This window comes from Leguminivora glycinivorella, chromosome 3 (genome assembly GCF_023078275.1).
Source record: "Leguminivora glycinivorella isolate SPB_JAAS2020 chromosome 3, LegGlyc_1.1, whole genome shotgun sequence".
NCBI classification, from domain to species: Eukaryota; Metazoa; Arthropoda; class Insecta; order Lepidoptera; family Tortricidae; genus Leguminivora; species Leguminivora glycinivorella.
Genome location: NC_062973.1, coordinates 1,680,238 through 1,701,250, shown reverse-complemented (window position 1 = coordinate 1,701,250; position 21,013 = coordinate 1,680,238). Strand labels below are relative to the sequence as shown.

The following is a 21,013-nucleotide window of genomic DNA, read 5'->3' as shown; positions in this document are numbered from 1 at the left end:
ATTGTTGTTATTGTTGGGATGTAAAGTAAAATCCATAAACCTACGGACCAAATTGACAAGTAAGTGTGAACGAATGTTGCCACAGTTTGGCCAGTGTCGTTCTTATCGGTATTTAAATTATGATTACATCGTAGATTTAAGGTGTACCCAGACGGGACAATGAAATTGGCAATTTGATCGGCTAATCAATATACCAACTTTTTCTGTGATTTCGACAGATCAAAAGGTCTGTAGACCGCTAATTAGAGATATTTTTTTTATTTCGAAGCAGCAATAATATTATTCGAAAATTATATAGATATTTATGACATACTTGCCATAGCGTGACAGATAATTGATTATCGTCGGACATGGTATTTTACTTTTTACCTACAGGCTCGGAAACCTTTTTATGTTTTAAAACTAGTGGGTAAAAATGCGTGGCATCCATCCACTACCTCGAAGATACATAGAACAAACCAAAATGTGTACCTCTTATTTGAAACTAATATACTTATTCTTGATTTAAACTTGTCTGTTGTATGTACTTTACAACTTGTCGATATATTGTTATCGACATATACCCTTCCCTATTTTAATTTTGCTGTTCCTGGTATCATTTTACCTGTCAGTCATTTGTCAATTTAGTCCGTAGGATTATGAATTTTACTTTAGGCAGTTACAACCTCATTTTATATCACCTATCTTTTATGATAGATAACATAATCAATGGTAATGGTTTTATTATGACATGTCATGTTTGTCAATTCAGTTTCAATCGTCAAATTAATAATAAGTAACTCTAATGAATATTTATATCAACAGTTACCGAGGAAATGGTAGCTAAGAATTCGTTCAACAGTGAAAACATTCGCGGACGATTGCGGAACTCTGAATCTACGTAATATAATAAAACTTAAAAGGAAGACATTGCATTGCAGCCATTGCCAGAGTCACGGTCACCACAGCGTAGAACAGCGAGAGCAGTCGGAAAAGAAAACTCGAAGTAGGTAAGGAAAATATGTGACCTGGGAAGGTATTAATTATTATGCTGCATGTTCAGTTAAACAACGGAATATAATTATAATAGTACAAGATAAAATTTAAGAAAACTACAAAGCTTTGAACGTAATACATGATTAATAATTATTAAAAAAACCGGCCAAGAGCGTGTCGGGCCACGCTCAGTGTTTTTCCGTAGTTTTTCGTATTTTTCTCAAAAACTCCTGAACCTATCAAGTTCAAAATAATTTTTCTAGAAAGTCTTTATAAAGTTCTACTTTTGTAATTTTTTTCATATTTTTTAACCTTATGGTTCAAAAGTTAGAGGGGGGGGGGGCGCACTTTTTTTTTCCTTTAGGAGCGATTATTTCCGAAAATATTAATATTATCAAAAAACGATCTTAGTAAACCCTTATTCATTTTTAAATACCTATCCAACAATATATCACACGTTGGGGTTGGAATGAAAAAAAATATCAGCCCCCACTTTACATGTAGGGGGGGGGGGGGGTACCCTAATAAAATATTTTTTTCCATTTTTTATTTTTGCACTTTGTCGGCGTGATTGATATACATATTGGTACCAAATTTCAGCTTTCTAGTGCTAACGGTTACTGAGATTATCCGCGGACTGACGGACGGACGGACGGACGGACGGACGGACGGACAGACGGACAGACGGACAGACGGACAGACGGACAGACGGACAGACGGACAGACAGACATGGCGAAACTATAAGGGTTCCTAGTTGACTACGGAACCCTAAAAAGGTAAACACGACCGAAGGGAGTGTTTTAAATGACACGAGTTACGAATTTCCTTTTTGCACGTGTATCGTACGACGTTTTTCAGTACAGATGAGCCTCCGAAGTTTCGACCTGGCATATAATAACCACTTCTCGTACTAGTGCGTAAAAAAAACAATATATGTAGTGAAAAATTAGTTTTAGAAAGTGCAAATTGTTTACCAAACTGAGAATCGCATGTTGAAAAATAAACATAACAACAAATTCGACCTAAACACTCAAATGTGATAAAATTGTGTCAATATTTTCTACCAGCGTTTTTTCAGTGATAAATCTTAATAACCAATTCTGCATCAACTGACTCTGCAGGGGACCAGCCCAATACTATTGCTACCGCCTCTAAAATGTAGCCGTCACTCAATCAACATCAGGCCCCGTAGCCGAATGGCATTTCTCCGACGCCAAACGAAAGCGATACGCCGCTGGCTCTGTCGCGCCAATACGCAAGCGCGATAGAGATAGATATCTACTAGCGCTTCGTTTCGTGAGCGTTTCGTGAGCGATTGTGCCATTCGGCTAGCCACCCTGACAATCAATAGAACGCCTGCCGAAGTGTCGATGACGCTCGGGCAAAAAAGAATACCGTTTATAAAACTGGAGCCTTTATTATGTTTTTGTCTGGGTAATTTGGGGCATATTCATGTGTTGTTTTGTATAGAAAATATACTTAATCGTTTTGGGTTGGGTGCTAATGGAATGTGAATTAAAGAAAAGCTCTAAAAATCGATTAAGTAATCAAAACAGTCGCTTTAGCGAAAACATTAAGATTGATTTCTAATTATTTATATGAATGATTTACATTCACTTAAAAAACTATTAGTAGTATAATTATAAACTTTCTGTCATGCGAATTTTCAGTTTTGAATTAGCAAAAGAAGTACATATAAAATTCTAAAATACACCTTACACAGATCAACCTAGCCCCAAACTAATCAAAAATTGTAGGTGCTAGACGACGATATACATAAATACTTATATATATAGATAGGTACTAGCTTTAACCCGCGGCTTCGCTCGCCTTCAACTATCTCCACTTAAAAATCACGTCAATTCGTCGCTCCGTTTTGCCGTGAAAGACGGGCAAACAAACAGACACACACACTTTCCCATTTATAATATTATTAGTATGTAAGTATTACATACTTTTATACCTACATAGAAAACATCCATGACTCAGGAACAAATATTTGTGTTCATCACACAAATAAACGGACTTACCGGGATTCGAACCCAGGACCGCGGCATAGCGGGCAGAGTTAGGTACTCCTCCTAGGCCGCCCGACCGGTCGTCGTCATTGGTGGAAGAAATGGTTTGAGTCGAATTTATCTACTTTGGCATTTATATCGCACCTTTAGAATTGTACTGACCTAATGTTCATACAAGTTGTATGAACATTAGGTCGGTACAATTCTAAAGGTGCGATATATATACAGCAATACATACAATATAATTAGGGCTATTAGTATTAGCTTATAATAATAGTAGTGATTGAAATAGATAATAGTATTATAATACTTTGTAGATTTTCATTGAAATTTCTCTTACTAAAACAATAGCATGTCACAGACATAGTTTTTGCACAGTAGTGACAAACAATAAATTATATATTGTAAGCAACATGATACAATCGTGTCATATCAGGGACAGACAGGGAGGGTCCGGTGACATCACCCTGAGTGACTCATCAAAGTTTCATGTTACGGGACAAAAAATATATTTAGAGGAAGGTTACAACACACTGGCTATGACTGTGGCGCCAACATGGCTAGCGTTTTTTATGATATAGGCAAAGAAAACAGACGAGTTGTCTGATATGAGCAAAATACGAATATTGTCACCTTTTGCAGGGTTGAGTCCCCGGCCTATATGGGAGTAAGCTCTTTTCTTGAAGTTTGGATTAGTCGGATCGGTCCTCAGACGAAGGATACTATAGACTTGACACAAGCGTACACCCGTAAGGGACAGATATAGAATAATGGAGCGAATTTAAGAATCACTTTAAAAATGGCTGACAGTTTACCATAAACAACCTACGTAATTTGGGCGGATAATAAGCTTGACAAGTCACGTCCTTATTGTTTGCCACAAACTCGTTTGTGGCAGCGGCGAAAAAGTGAAACTATGACAAAGACAAAAAATAACATTTTGCTCTCTGTCACTCTTATTATAATTTGTATGTGACCATCTCGTTCGGTAGTGGTATTATTATTTGGCTGTCTAGTCTATAGTATCCTTTGTTTAAGGATCGGTCTGGAAATACCGCATATATGACAGTTCATTCCACACTTTAGTTGTGGGAGCAGGAAGTTTCTGAAGAAATGCAGAGTTGACGACTTCAAAGTCTTCAAACCACATAGGTTGTGAAAATGGAAAATTTGTGGTTGGCGAAGAGCGACCGAATTTAAGTTGGCTGACAGTTGACAAAAAAAATGAATTGTGGGAAATGATATCTATAGATGTCGTCATGAAAGCTTTGATGTCTTTACTTGTTTTGGGTTTTTGACACTTATTTTTTTACCGTGAATAAATAGCAGATTTTTTTCCACATGCCTTGAATGTTGGCGATATCATAATTTATAAAATATCAGTTGAAAAGCTGGCTTGAAATAATTAGTCACGTCATGGTGAGGAACACTCATCGCAATTAAAACTTGCCAAATTATTGAATTAATTGTAAAAAAAATTAATGGTCGGTATGTGAATAGTGAGCGTGAAGTCAAACGTGCAAGTTTTATTAATCCATACTTAATATTATAAATGGGAAAGTGTGTATGTCTGTTTGTTTGTCCGTCCTTCCCGGCAAAACGGAGCGACGAATTGTCGTGATTTTTAAAGTGAAGATGGTTAAAGGGATGGAAAGTACTAATGTGCCGACGGAAAGTTTCCAAAATTCTGAAGTTTTCACATAGGAAAACTTCGGAAACTTTCCATACTTTGTATGGACAATTGTATGGATGGAAACTTTCCATTTCATAAATTTAAATTCCCTTTATTTTTCGTAAAAGTTTCGTGAATTTTTCAAGATACGTATTTAAGTTTTTTTTTGAAAGTTTCCGCAACTTGCACATCACTAATGGAGAGTGACATAGGCTACTTTTTGTCTCTTTCTAACGCGAGCAAAGCCGCGGGAAAAAGCTAGTGTTATTATAAACGACAAAATTTGTCAAAACAAATTGTTTAAAATAACACTTGAATAGTATGTCTGTGCCATCATACACGTGATTGACATCATATAATATGAAAATTATTCAATCAAATGAATGACTATGATGACTATCGATATATCGGTGCTTTTTCCGGGTTATTATGTATTCCCTTATCATGTATACATCTAACACTTACTAATATGTACCAGGCAATAACTACCTAGACATTAAGTCCGCCATTTGTATTTTTTTTTGTGCATTAAAGTTAAATAAAATATAATATTTAAAATGACGATACAGGAAAATTACTTTTCCCCTCACTAGCTCGGAAACACGTGTTTTGTCCTTTAATACCAGCGGGTAAAAACGTATTTTATCCACTAGTGGGTAATTAAAGTAACTTGACCATGAATAAAGTCAAATTAACTGCTTTAAAATTGATAAAAGTAGGTGAATCTAGTAATAAAGATGATTTACCACCTGTGGAACTACTGGAAGCAGTGGTAAACGCATTTTTTGCATTGTAGTTTCCTCGCTATAGTGAGGGGAAAAGTTTTGTGTTACACTCGGGTGCAAATGTATTTTACTTCTCGTGTGTTAAAAAACTCGCAAGTTCAGGATTCTATTCTCGAACCACTCGCTTCGCTCGTGGTTCAACTATAGAATCCTTTCACTTGCTCGTTTTTCAATTCCACACTCGGCGTTAAAATACAACTTTGCCCCCTTGTATAACAAATAACTATTTCACCACACCAACTCTTAAAGGCTTACTTTGCTATTCGAAAACAGATAGCAAAATTGCATTTTGCACAAGAGTGCAAATTAAAGGTGGCTGGTAGATTTTACTTATAAATGATGAACCAATTCATAAATATTAATTAAATTGATGGATTTGATTTAGTTTGATGTTTTATAGTCAGTATTTTCTTCGTGTTGGTGTGGTGAAAAATTTTGTGTTTCACTCGGTGGCAAAGTTGTTTAACCTTCGTGCCTTGAGAAAACCCTCGCAACGCTCAAGATTCCACTTTTTACGCTCGGTGTTCAATATTGGAATCTTTTGCTTGCTCGAGTATCAATATTGGCACTTGCGGTTAAACAGCTACTTTGCCCCCTTGTAAAACAAATAACTATTAAAAATACGTAAGTGTGCAAAATAGTGTATGCTTTTAGCTAAGTACGTTATAATTTGTGTGTGTGGATTGAGTGAGCACCTTCCGAAAATAAAAAAAAATATGCTGATCATTTAGTAAAAGTTCTAAAACAATTGTAAAACGAATCTCTGAATTTGTAAAAAGATAAATCAAAAGATACAGCCATTAACATGTGCTCACTCAGTTCTCACAAACTACCAACGAAAACAGTGAATATATTCATTTAACATATAATATTTGTATACTAACATTTAGTAAAAAATAGGCCAACCTACCTCTATAAATATTAGATCACCTAGTGAGTAGTGACGTATTAAATTTTTTACAAATAGTTTCTTATTCCACACACTTTTGAAAAGCCGAATTTTGATGAAAAACATAAGATTTAGACCGCTATTATATGTGTATAGTTTAGTAAAAGTGAAATGGGAATTTGTAAAATACAAAACGAACCACTAACGTGTCAGGTTTTTTTATAATAAATTTTTGTAAGTGCTCACTCAGTCCACACGTTTTGAGAAAGTTAAAAATGTAAATATCTTACGATTTGTAGCACCTAAGACACTCGAAAGTACTTCAACATTTAGTAAAAATTTTTACTAAATATCCACCATCTAATATTTTATATTCGTTGTCTGGTTTTAAAGATATTCAGACATAACTTTTCTCATACAAATGTATCAAGTAGGGTGACCACACTATGTCGGCTCCTGATTTTCCCCACCTTCCCATTGTCATATTGAGATTGGGGAGTTTCGTTCGTTCAATTTTGATAATATTAAACTAATACCATATTAATTATCCATCTGCAAACTGTTTTTAGGTTATGTTTTTGGCCTAGTGATGATGTGTATTGTGTAATTTTTATCGACGTCAGGATAATAACCATATCGACATGTATGCATTAAAAAGGACATGAATGATAATTGGTAAGAAACAAAGAATATAATACTTCACTAGTAAGAAACCAGAACCTGGTAATCTAATCGCGCTAACAGATGAGCGTACCGGATTTGTAAGTGGGAGCGAGAAATATTTATTCTTTTCTCGCTCCCACTTACAAATCCGGTAAACTATTATCAAAATTGAACGAAACTCCCCAATCTCAATATGACAATGGGAAGGTGGGGAAAATCAGGAGCCGACATAGTGTGGTCACCCTGCTTGATACATTTGTATGAGAAAAGTTATGTCTGAATATCTTTAAAACCAGACAACGAATATAAAATATTAGATGGTGGATATTTAGTAAAAATTTTTACTAAATGTTGAAGTACTTTCGAGTGTCTTAGGTGCTACAAATCGTAAGATATTTACATTTTTAACTTTCTCAAAACGTGTGGACTGAGTGAGCACTTACAAAAATTTATTATAAAAAAACCTGACACGTTAGTGGTTCGTTTTGTATTTTACAAATTCCCATTTCACTTTTACTAAACTATACACATATAATAGCGGTCTAAATCTTATGTTTTTCATCAAAATTCGGCTTTTCAAAAGTGTGTGGATTGAGTGAGCATAAGAAACTATTTGTAAAAAATTTAATACGTCACTAGGTGATCTAATATTTATAGAGGTAGGTTGGCCTATTTTTTACTAAATGTTAGTATATAAATATTATATGTTAAATGAATATATTCACTGTTTTCGTTGGTAGTTTGTGAGAACTGAGTGAGCACATGTTAATGGCTGTATCTTTTGATTTATCTTTTTACAAATTCAGAGATTCGTTTTACAATTGTTTTAGAACTTTTACTAAATGATCAGCATATTTTTTTTTATTTTCGGAAGGTGCTCACTCAATCCACACACACACTATAATTTAATTCAGCTCGTCTAAGATTTTATATCAGTAGGCCTAGCACATGATGGCCGCGAGAGTATGTCGCCGCGAGATAGATGACACGTCTTCTTCTAACTGTATTAATGACATAAGGACGGGTAGTCTATCTCGCGGCGACATACTCTCGCGGCCATCATGTGCTAGGCCTACTGATATTTGTTCTGTCATTGTCAACTGAAACGGTGAAGGGTAACGCTTTTTCCCATAGGTATTTCAACATATTTCTTAAAATACATCTACATGGTGTGTGAAACACACCTAATTATTAAGTCCTAGCGTGTAAAAACTGCTTAAACAGATTTCGCCTCCTGCGTGTGGCAACATTGAACTCTCTCTCTGAACGCCGCTCTGTGGCATAACACACAAAAATGTAAGATCGTCATTATAATAGTACATTGTGCAACAAGGGGAGGAAGTTGAATATTACTAACGAGAGTAAGTTAAATCGCGACGGCTTGCCGGAGCGATTTAAAGACTCGAGTTAGTAATATTCATACTCCCCGAGTTACACACAATGTTTTTCATCACATTTGAGAGAAAAATACAGAGGAAACAGTCATAAGGCAAAACCTTCAACCGGCGGCGTTGCGATTAGTAGTGTATCTTGATCTACATCAGATTATTCATATTAAATCCATTGTTTTTGATAACAAACACTTTTTGAACGAAAACAAACACGAAAATACTGCATATAACTTAAATGCAACGTTCAAAAAGCATATAAATCATAATAATTGAACTAAAATTGTACTTATTTTTATGTTGTACTCTCCGTTGCTAGGCAACGGTGTGTGCCTCGCGTACGCCCGCGGTCAAGCGCGAGTAGAGAGTAATTGTCAGATTGTAAATTATAACAATTTATCTGAGTTAAATTTTACGAAATAAATGCAAAACACACTGAAATAATTGTAAAACATAAATTAAATGCATTTTTCATACCGTATAATATATTTTGTAGCATAATAGTAAAATTTTTGTTGTGCAATTATAATCCTTGGCAGATTGAAACATCCTTTGCCTGAAGTATTGTACGGATTGTATTAATTTTTAAAACTAAATCCATTATTCCCTTGGGAATAAAATAGTACATTATGCTTCAGTACACGTAGACGTAATGATACCTTTAAACAGCAAATGTGATGAAAAATATTTTAATACAAAATTTAATTAAACATAAAGGTTTATTATTCCGAAACCTTTACACATGGCCTCTTAACTGCAGCTGCATACATGTGCAAGACTGCAACTTGAGCCTTCCCTTTTTAGTCGTGATAGCCATTCGATTCGATTCGTTTAAAATTTATAAACAGACAGTTCGCCTAACAGTGACTCACATCGTGAATTACTCAGAATGTTTTAAATGTGACTACTTTTTCTGAGAAGTCGTGACAAAGTATTTTTTCAGGCGTTTAAAAATTCATTTGGTAATTTTTGTTATTACATTACTTATTGTAAAATAGATCGAGGTAGTTTATTGTTGAAAACTTTTTACTTTTGATAAATTATATTTTTTTGATGAATTATGGTCTGCAATTTTTTCACGGCAGAACCACATCTCGGACACTGGCCATCAAATATATGAAAGAGGCGCGTTCCTAGCACACAGTCTAAGCTCGTGTAGGTGAACGCGTACTATGCTTGTATGAGTGAGATATGACAGGTAGACTGTTCGTGTTTTTGACATGCGGTAACTGTGAGGTAACCGAGAGGGGGTGGGCGGCACTTTCAGCGGGGAGCGGGAGTGGCCATACTGTACGATAGTACTCTTTATTATGCTGTGGCAGAACGGAGCGACCAATTGACGTGATTTTTCAAGTGGAGATGGAGACAGTTGAAGGGTTGAAGAGTGACATAATACTTATTGTCTCTTTCTAACCGCTCACTTTCCTAAAATGGGGGTGTAGAAATTGTTTGGCTTTGGAGCATTCCGCAATTTTCAAATTTAATGCCAGCGACGCCGCGGGCAAAAGCTAGTACTTGAATATTGAACTTAAATCGACACTTTTTGTAGGAGGTAGGGCATAGCGAATGATATTCCGCTTTGTGTGGTAGGGCACAGCACAGCGGATATCGTCTCGCTCGAATCTAAAGAGCCCAACTGTAGTACCTCCGAAAGACCGCAGCCAAATGTATACCCTACTCATAGTGTTGTGTTCCTGCCGGTGAGTAAGGCTGCCAGAGCTCAACGGCAAACTTGTCCTTTGAGTCGTCGGCAACCCGAACCCTCCTTAGAACTTGTGCACTCCTTTTTGCTGCGTACTTAACACAGCAAAAGGGAATGTGTTTCTAATAGGGTGGCAACGCGCATGTGACACTTTTGAGTTGCAGGCGTCCATAGGTTACGGTGACTGTTTTCCAGCAGTTACTTTGCATCTAAGTTACTGACTTAGCAACACTATTGTATTATTTGTATCCAGCCATCCAAAAAACTAGCCACCAAAACGCTCAGGTCATTCACCCCGGCAATTACAGCAGTCGATCGCCGCGCGGGTGCAGCCAACAATTTCTGGATTAAGCCAAATGCAATAACGCTTACTACTTATAATATCGTCATCATAACTATCTCTATAAGTTCTTTCGGATTGGCGCGAAAAGACAGACTGTTTCGATCGGCGTCTAGCGTCGACGAATGTGATTTCGGCTAGGCCGGCTGGATTAAGGCAAATTAAAGTTATTTGTTATACAAGGAGGCAAAGTTGTATTTTAACGCCGATTGTAGAATTGAAAAACGAGCAAGTGAAAGGATTCTATAGTTGAACCACGAGCGAAGCGAGTGGTTCGAGAATAAATCTGAACTTGCGAGTTTTTTACACACGAGTAAAATAACATTTGCAGCCGAGTGTAACACAACACTTTTCCCCTCACTATAGCGAGGAAACTACAACGCAAAAAATGCGTTTACCACTGCTTCCAGTAGTTCCACAGGTTACGTGTTATTTTAACAAATGTGTTTTTAATATAACACATTTGTTAAAATAACACGTAACTTTGTGGTGACGGTAATATTGTTTAATAATGTACCTACAGTAATTTGTAAGGTGGGGCGATAATTTATGAGTTCAAGGGCTTTTGGGACAGTATGAAATATTGAAAAGAGCTTAATGTACCTAGATGACAACGTAGGTTGAATAAAAAGAGAAATTTTGTTGTACTTTTCACGTTTCTCTGCAGCTGATTTTACAGACAGACAACATAATAAAATTTATAAGTAAATTATGCACTAGGTACTGCAAGTAGATCATTTAGTTTAGGAAGGAGAACTTAGGGTAGGTAATAATCAATTTGCACCTTCAAGTAAGATAATAACTAATATAGCTACGAGTGATTACCTCCCACTCTTTGTAAACCCTTTATAATAATGATTTTTATTCATCCTCACTTAATCTTAGGACTTAGGCAAAACCTAGCTCTTATACACAGGCTGTATTTTAGCTTTCATCTATAATAATCCGAGATTCATCCACCCACAGCTATATTGTCCGTATATTATGCTATCGGCAGATCGCGGGGATGGTTCTAAGAAACACCAACCAGTTTGACCCACGATTTCTAGGAGTTACTATGATGGAAGGGGCCTAGTTATATTGGAATTGAAAGAAGGCAGGTCCTTTGATGAAAGGTGCGTGGGTTAAACAATGAGGTTGTTAATAGTTTAATTTTATATGGCCGTTTTGCAGATTGTTCATAAGTTAGATATAATAAGGCAATTATCAGTACTTAATGCACGTGGCATGACAAACGTTTGAAAGTTAGAGTATTCTTACTACAATGAAATGTTATATGTTGAATATTCTGCATAGTAGAAAGTTTTCCATATTTTTGAAAATTCTGTCAAATATTGTATGGTTTTTAAATTAAAGGAAAAATGGAAAAATCCATACCTCCAGCAGGACTCGAACCTGTGACCTCTGGTTTTTGCCGGATCCAGCTCCCAACTGCGCCTTGGAGGCAGTTGGGAGTGCGGCTTGCTTCGGCAAAAACCAGAGGTATTAAATGATCTAATTTTTCCATTTTTCCTTTAATTTGAAAATATGTAATATCGCTCGTAGACGTTTCTGCATTTTTTTATACCCCGTCGTGGGTGGTCGGTCGGCCTGATGGAAAACGGTCACAGTAACCTATGGACGCCTGCAACTTAAAGGGTGTCACATGCGCGTTGCCGACCCATTAGAAACTTGTACACTCCTTTTTTGAAGAACCCCATACTGTAGTTCATTGTTCAGGCACAGATGTTCTAGGTTGCGTAAGTCTTGCAATTAGACTGAGTGGGTAGCTGGGTAGGGACTACATCGTAAGATCAGAATGGATTTCGGCAACGGTAATCACAACAGAAGCTCTAATACACAAGTGCCTACCAATTTCAATTTAATTAATAGTAGTAAATAAGGTAATAACTGCAAAATGAGCTCTCCTTAATGATTGCATATCATTCATCATAGCAGTACCTATCTGGCTAATATTTGACGTATCTTAAATTGCGAACCGATTGTTATTGTAATACCGATTTTGGGCGGACCTGTACAAGACACCGCGTCCACTAGGCTTGATACAACATGTCGCAACGCTCTTAGTGATAGGGTGACAGGTGGCTCCCGTGTCCTGGAGTGTCCAGATAAAAATGACATACATTAATTATAAAGTGGGATTACTTTATTGCTATAGATAACAGAATCAGGTCAAGTACAAGGGATAAACATAATAGGCTACTAGACTCATATCGAATTTGGCATAATAAATGATTGTCTTCTCATCTTCTGTAGTAATTGACATAAAAAAAACAATATTTATAGATTTTGGGTATTAAAAGTGTATGATGACTACGTATTTTCGATTTAAAATGTGTGTAATTTTTTATTCATTTGGCCACCGAAAACGCTGTCAGCGATGTAGTGACGTCATCGAATTCGAACCTTACTGCATGTCAAAACAATCCCATCAAAAACAAAACTTGTAAAAACACCAAGTCGTCGCAACTCAGTTCTTCTGGCGTAAAAAGAGTTGACCCTGTAATACATCGAATTTATTCGAAAAGGACCTTACTGTAGTTTACATAGCTAACAAATAACATATCTCACAGATCATATCAATATGAAAAATATTTCATGTTTTAAAGAAAATGGACTGACTTGGCAATCGCATGAGTATACAATGTATCTCACAAGTTATCATATTACTTACAACGATGACAAAATTGTTTCAATTGCCAAGTCAGTCCATTTTCTTTAAAACATGAAATATTTTTCAATTGATATGATAGCTGTAATATGTTATTAGGTTTATCTACGTGATTACGAATAAAAGTATAGAAGAACTTTGAACACTTCAACTGAGTTGCGAGAACTTTGCGAAGATCACAGACATATTGAAATTTATGCCTTCATACCTGATTCACAGATAATCTATAGATTAACATTGACTGTGTTGTTTTCACCTGATTACGTAAAAGTATACTTTGAACACGTCTAACTTATAACCCCCGTCGTTTTTGCGTCGGGGGTTAAAAATAATTGTTGCTGTTTTTAAGTCATAATAAAATATGGTAATATTTTATTTCGGTTAATTGGACAGTACTTGATCATATAAGACAGACTTTAAAAAACCGGCCAAGAGCGTGTCGGGCCACGCTCAGTGTAGGGTTCCGTAGTTTTCCGTATTTTTCTCAAAAACTACTGAACCTATCAAGTTCAAAACAATTTTCCTAGAAAGTTTTTATAAAGTTCTACTTTTGTGATTTTTTTTCATATTTTTTAACATATGGTTCAAAAGTTAGAGGGGGGGACGCACTTTTTTTTCCTTTAGGAGCGATTATTTCCGAAAATATTAATATTATCAAAAAACAATCTTAGTAAACCCTTATTCATTTTTAAATACCTATCCAACAATATATCACATGTTGGGGTTGGAATGAAAAAAAATATCAGCCCCCACTTTACATGTAGGGGGGGTACCCTAATAAAACATTCTTTTCCATTTTTTATTTTTGCACTTTGTTCGCGTGATTGATATACATATTGGTACCAAATTTCAGCTTTCTAGTGCTAACGGTTACTGAGATTATCCGCGGACGGACGGACGGACGGACAGACAGACATGGCGAAACTATAAGGGTTCCTAGTTGACTACGGAACCCTATTTTTAGGGTTCCCTTTTGGGCCAAGTAACCTATTATGATCTGCCGGCGCAGCACACTAGTTCGATAAACTTTACCGCATCGCTGCGTCCCTATCGCACTTACAGAATGGTGTGAAAAGGACGGCCTGGCCGGTATTAGTCAGGTGTAACTAGATTGTTGTTAGTAAAGTAAAGTCTTACCTAGATGTAGGATGTAGGGTAAACTCGCCTCATTCAGTGACACGCCTAATTCGGTGAAACAACCAAAAATCGTCTTTCGGACTAGTGCTTCAAAGCTTGTATCACCGAATTAGGCGTGTCACCGAATGAGGCGAGTTTACCCTAATTCAATAATGTTATGAGGAGATCTCTGAAAATATTTTATATTACGGTATGTACAGTCAACCAATTGGCACCATAGGCCACTGGAGAACTATGTCACAGTGACGTTATAAAACTTATAAACCAGATTGTAAGAAATGTCTTGCTGCTTGTCATTTTGACATGGTTGTAGAGTGGCCTAGGGTTCCAATTGGTTGACTGTACCAAGAGTTAGGTTCTTTTAGGATTTGATCATAGTCAGTCTATTTAACTATTCACCGTGGATAGGTAAACGAACTCTCGTGATCGTGACAGACCACTGGTTTAACATTAACTATTAATGAATACCCTAACATCACTTGCATTTCAATGGTGTTTACTTTTTGGAATCGATTGCTTATTCGATACAACGATTATTGTAGAGTTCAATCTATGAACCCTGTCTTGCTTACCGATTCTGAGCCTGTGATCAAGAATATAAATCATTGATGCTCCGTGGACAACAATACGCAACTAGCTCTGTCGCACCAATAGATACGGATTATACACCCTGTTTTTATTGAATTCCGTTAACTTTAAGGGAAGATTCATTAGTTCAAATACAATCAATTTCTCTAAGAAACTAGCCTCTTAACCCTTCAGGTGGCGAAATCCGGGAGCCGACCGCACGTAAAGTGGCAGGTAACCGGGAGCCGGACTTGAAATAAAATGCTGTTGAGTGGCAAGGATCGGTATCCTTGGCCCCGCCACTCAAGGGTAAACTTTTTCTGTCATTTTATCGGTATAAAATGACAGAAAAAGTTTACCCTTGAGTGGCGGGGCCCTCACGGGTGGTCATCGCGAATGTCACTTGTGTTACAAAAATTATAATTTCTCAAAAAGTGTAGGGATGTTGTGCATAAACCATATATCACTGGATTCATTACGAAACGGCTAAAATCATTCCATAGCAAAAAAATACATTCCATTTATGTGAATTTTGCTAGACTCGATCAAATATCAGGTGGCTACGTTTTCCACTTCCATGTATTAAAGTAACTTTATTTAGGAAAACAAACAGTAAATTGTATAAAAAAGTAATTCAGGGACTTAAATATACATTTATTTACACTTATATCCCTTTTTTTAACATATTACAGTACAATTTTTGCAAAAAAGACGGTTTTTAAACACGTGTCTCAAATATGGCAGGCGGTTGGTCCAATCAAATTGGGTCATATTTCAAGCTGTTTTGAAGTTGAGGGTGTTGGACCTTTACTGAATGCCGTCCTTGTTTAGTGACGAATGGTTCGTGCAAGTGTGAGGAAGCTAGTACAGTTTTAGACGGTTTTATTTATATATTTAGGTACATCGTCGCACGGGGTCCGGGAGCCGGTCCCTGCCACTTATCGGCTTGTTTTTCCCAGAGTCCGGCTCCCGGCGCCTGCCACTTAACGGAATGTTTTATAAAACGGCCGTGCCACTTATCCCCTATGCAACTTGTAGCTCCGCCACCTGAAGGGTTATCTCTTACGGTTATCGAATTATTAAAAAAAATTGGTTGTCTGTAAAGTCGGTTTACGGACGGTATATAGTTTAACGTGATAACGTCAAACATTACAGTAGTATAGACAGGGGCGGTCAGAGTATAGCAAAAGGGGCCCGATTCTGGGACTTTTTTCACGTTTTTTTGTTCTTATTTGAAAGAATGCATTAAAATAAGCATCTTTTATAAATTAAAGTTTTTTTTTAAAACCTACTAATTTAAGAGTTAGAGTGGTGCAAAGTTGCAAAATTTTCCCGTAGCATTACTAAGGCGCCAGAGACAGAAAGCGATATCGACGGAGCCCCGCTTATTACAGAAACTGCACAGAATAGGAGCCTTCGGCCGTTTGAAGATACCTAACGAACCTAACCTATACCTATATAAAAGTCGTCATTTTGTATCCTAGACCGTTTGCGAGACACGCGTTAATTTTATTAAAGTGCTAGTGCCATTTACTAATCTTAGAACCCTAATATCTCAGTAAATATTAATGGAAAAGAAAAAGTTTATATAACAAAACATCCTTATTTAAACGTGTTCTATATGATTTATCAATATTAACATAGGTTATATTGGTAAAAAAAATCATCGTAAATTTTTTTTCCCCTCACTAGCTCGGAAACACGTGTTTTGTCCTTTAATACCAGCGGGTAAAAACGCATTTTATCCACTAGTGGGTAAAGTAATTTGACCTTGAATATAATCAAATTAACTGCTTTAAAATTGATAAAAGTAGGTGAATCTAGTAATAAAGATGATTTACCACCTGTGGAACTACTGGAAGCAGTGATAAACGCATTTTTTTGCGTTGTAGTTTCCTCGCTATAGTGAGGGGAAAAGTTTTGTGTTACACTCGGGTGCAAATGTATTTTACTTCTCGTGTGTTAAAAAACTCGCAAGTTCAGGATTCTATTCTCGAACCACTCGCTTCGCTCGTGGTTCAACTATAGAATCCTTTCACTTGCTCGTTTTTCAATTCCACACTCGGCGTTAAAATACAACTTTGCCCCCTTGTATAACAAATAACTATAAGTCTCTGGCGCCTTAGTAAATACTATGGGAAAATTCGCAACTTCGTACTGCTCTAACTCCTAAATAAGTAGGTTTTTCAAACAACTTTATTCTATAAAAGATGCTTATTTTAATGCAATCTTTCATGTTTTTAAATTACAAACACTCAAAAATAATAAATGAAAATTTTTCCTAAAATGGTCCATACACAAACCACTAAACTTGCTCTTGCTTGGTGGCCTTGAGGAACGGGACAATGACGTCATCTTTTTCGTGCATGCAGGCCGTAGTAACGAGTTATTAGACGTTATCACGTCAAAAAATAATAATTAGGTACTGAACACGTGGGTCACACTCTTACCACTTCCTAATGTTATTTGTTTTGACATGTGCTTTCAAACCACAGAGAACCTCCTATAGAGTAGAAATCTTGTCTTAATTTAGGGTTAAGGTTCTCTCACACTAATTAATCCATTTATTATCTATGGAAATGAAAAAAAAATTTTTTTCGAATTTAGAAAAAAGCGGTATACAGGGTGGTTCCTGATGATGAACCTAAATGCGTGTCGAATACGGAAAACAAAAAAAAACACGGGGTTGAAAATTTCTAAAATTTCTTCTGCCAGGAACTTCAATGCATTTCAACTTCATGTTTAAACAACAACAAAAACGTCACATATCCGATCCATATCGTATCTAGAGCTAATTTTATTTTAAAGTTCAGCCACTTACGGCGTTTATACACTGGTTTTCTTAATTACAAATTAGGTATCGATAAAACCGTACTTATAATTATTTCAAGGACAAGAAAACTTTGCCCTAGACGAATCTACTCTGATAAACATCAGCATTCGTTTCTAAACCTTAGCCTAGACTGGGCTATTACCATAATTTATGACTTTCACTTATTTATTGGTGAAAATTAAAGCAATTTTCTTTCCTAAGCTGTAATCAACAATTGAATAACAGTGTATAACTGTATAAGTACTTAGGTATATTGATGAATGATGATATATTACAAAACAAAATAAACAAAAAAAGATTTTTTATAGAACGAAATTTCGTATTTTTATAGGTGTATTTTAAAGAAAATTAAGCCTACTTTCCACAGTTTCTACTGCACATTAAAAAGTTTTTGGTTTTGTTGTTCTTGTTGTAAAATCTTAAAAAGTACAAGTTTCTAATGGGTCGGCAACGCGAATGTGACACCCTTTGAGTTGCAGGCGTCCATAGGTTACGGTGCCTGCTTTCCATCAGGCGGACCGTATACCTGTTTGCCACCGACGTGTTATTAAAAAAAAATAATAAAAAAAGTGGTAAAAACCAAAAGTTAGAGATTCGAAAAAATCCTATAATAAATTGGCCTTTGGCAAGGATTATCATAGAAGAGTATATGACTTACCATGTTTGAATAGTGTAGGTAACAGCTACGAAAGACGGAAGAGCGGACGGGCGGAGGCAAGCGAGCTCGCTATGCAGCGCACCGGGCCGAACTGTGGGCCCCGCGCTATGTGCGCCGCTTATAAACGGCGCGGTATTCCGTGTACATACATACATACATACATACATATATAATCACGCCTGTATCCCATAAAGGGGTAGGCAGAGCACATGAACTACTATGTTTCCGTGTACACTCCCTAGGAAACCTAGGCTGAATGTACATATTAATAAATAAATAAAAATAAATAAATATTGGGGACACCTTACACAGATCAACTTAGCCCCAAACTAAGCAAAGCTTGTAGTATAATGAATGAATGAATGATTATTTTATTTGCATAAAACAAGCGTATATACATAGGTGTTCAAAAAAAATATCCACAGCACGATTCTTGTTTTGCCCCGACAGGCGTACAAATATTGTTTACTTATGAACTAACAAAACTTAACTAACTATATACAAGATGTATACTAGTCTTACGCACTATAATTATTCATGCAGTTCTGTACATAAAACATTTCCAAAACAGCATAGCTCGCAACAGTGACAATAAATTAATTATATACACCGTGTTTCCGGTATCACTCAAAACCTCAGACACCCCAACTGATTTTTATTTTTTTAAACGTATCTACAATGTTCATTTTTAGGGTTCCGTAGTCAACTAGGAACCCTTATAGTTTCGCCATGTCTGTCTGTCCGTCCGTCCGTCCGTCCGTCCGTCCGTCCGTCCGCGGTTAATCTCAGTAACCGTAAGCACTAGAAAGCTGAAATTTGGTACCAATATGAATATCAATCACGCCAAGAAAGTGCAAAAATAAAAAATGGAAAAAAATGTTTTATTAGGGTACCCCCCCTACATGTAAAGTGGGGGCTGATATTTTTTTTCATTCCAACCCCAACGTGTGATATATTGTTGGATAGGTATTTAAAAATGAATAAGGGTTTACTAAGATCGTTTTTTGATAATATTTATATTTTCGGAAATAATCGCTACTAAAGGAAAAAAAAGTGCGTCCCCCCCCTCTAACTTTTGAACCATATGTTTAAAAAATATGAAAAAAATCACAAAAGTAGAACTTTATAAAGAATTTCTAGGAAAATTGTTTTGAACTTGATAGGTTCAGTAGTTTTTGAGAAAAATACGACAAACTACGGAACCCTACACTCAGCGTGGCCCGACACGCTCTTGGCCGGTTTTTTAATCTGATGATTATTATTTTTTTAAATTGAATTTTTAATTTTCTGTGCAGCTCTACTCGGCTTTTAACTCTACACTCAATAAAATAATTGCTAGCTACCATCATAAACCTTCAAACTGTTTAATTGTGTACGTTACTGCAACGACATAAGGTTTACCAATAGACAGCTATGTCACTGTAAAGCACTTTAACCTGTGTCACAGTAAACTTCAAATTGGACAGGTGACGCAGTAAGCAAATTTAAACCTAACATTCAAAATGACAAGGTTGTAATTAGGTACGAGTTCAATTTGTTATGACTTATGATAAACTTTAAAATTAAACTGACGCACAACGTCTATCTCGTAGCGGAAAAAATAATCGTCCAAGTAACCAGCCAGTATTAATACCCTTAAATACTGAAAAAGGTATACAACCTCTAACAATATGATATGCACAATGTTGTATTACGAATTTGTAGAATGGGCACGTAAACAATAACTAATAATACAAATTAAAACAAAAAATATTACCCCCATCAAGATATAGCTCAATCGATTCTACTCTCGATTCTGAACAAACAGTTTTCAGGTTTTTAGTGTTAAGTGAAACACGGTGTATAAACATTTAATTTGAATTTACAATAAATAATTAGTATTAAATAATTGATTATAATTTACAATTTATTACATATTCATCAATGGAGTAATAACAATTTTCAATTAAACGATTAAACAATGTCTTTTTGAAAACCAATGGGTGTAATTCTTTAATGTCATCAGATAGGATATTGAATAATTTGATAGCCATACAGTAAACGTTTTTCCTGGATAACGCTAATTTAGTCATAGGTAAAAGCAATTTAGTTCTATGTGTTCCACGTTTGGAGTTGGTTGTGATAATTTCAAAAAACGACATAGGTATGTTTCTTAATAAAAATACACATTTCAAAAATATAAAGTGACGGAAGAGGCAGTATACGTTTGGATTGAAACAAAGACTTACAAGGCGCTAAAAATTCTGCTCCGCATAGAGTTCGGATACATTTTTTTTGTAATTTAAATATAATATCTGCGTCTACTGAGTTACCCCATAGTATGAGCCCGTATCGCAATATGGATGCCACATAACCATGGTATGCGGTAAGAGCTGCTTCCTCCGAAACTACATTTCGCACGCGATTTAGAACATATACAAAGCGATCCAGCCGTATACGCAGGTCATCTATATGAGCTTTCCAATTACAGAAACTGTCCAATGTTATACCTAAGAATTTAGCTGCCTCTACTTCTTCAATTATAGTGTCATTATAGATTACCTTCAAATTCATTTTCTTACTTTTGCATGTTAAAAATTGTATCACTTTGGTTTTGTTTAAATTAATGTTAAGGTCATTGATTTCTAGCCATATTATTATGTCTCTTATTGCGTCGTTTATATCATCATTAAAGGTCATAGTGTCGTTACATTTTACGAGTAAGGTAGTATCGT

The 21,013-nt window shown here is 36.0% G+C and overlaps 1 pseudogene; it reads right to left on the bottom strand.

The window, feature by feature from the left end:
• The window catches only part of LOC125242752, a 42,173-nt pseudogene extending 23,778 nt beyond the window's left edge, over positions 1-18,395 (bottom strand).
• Between the last annotated feature and the right edge of the window lie 2,618 nt (positions 18,396-21,013).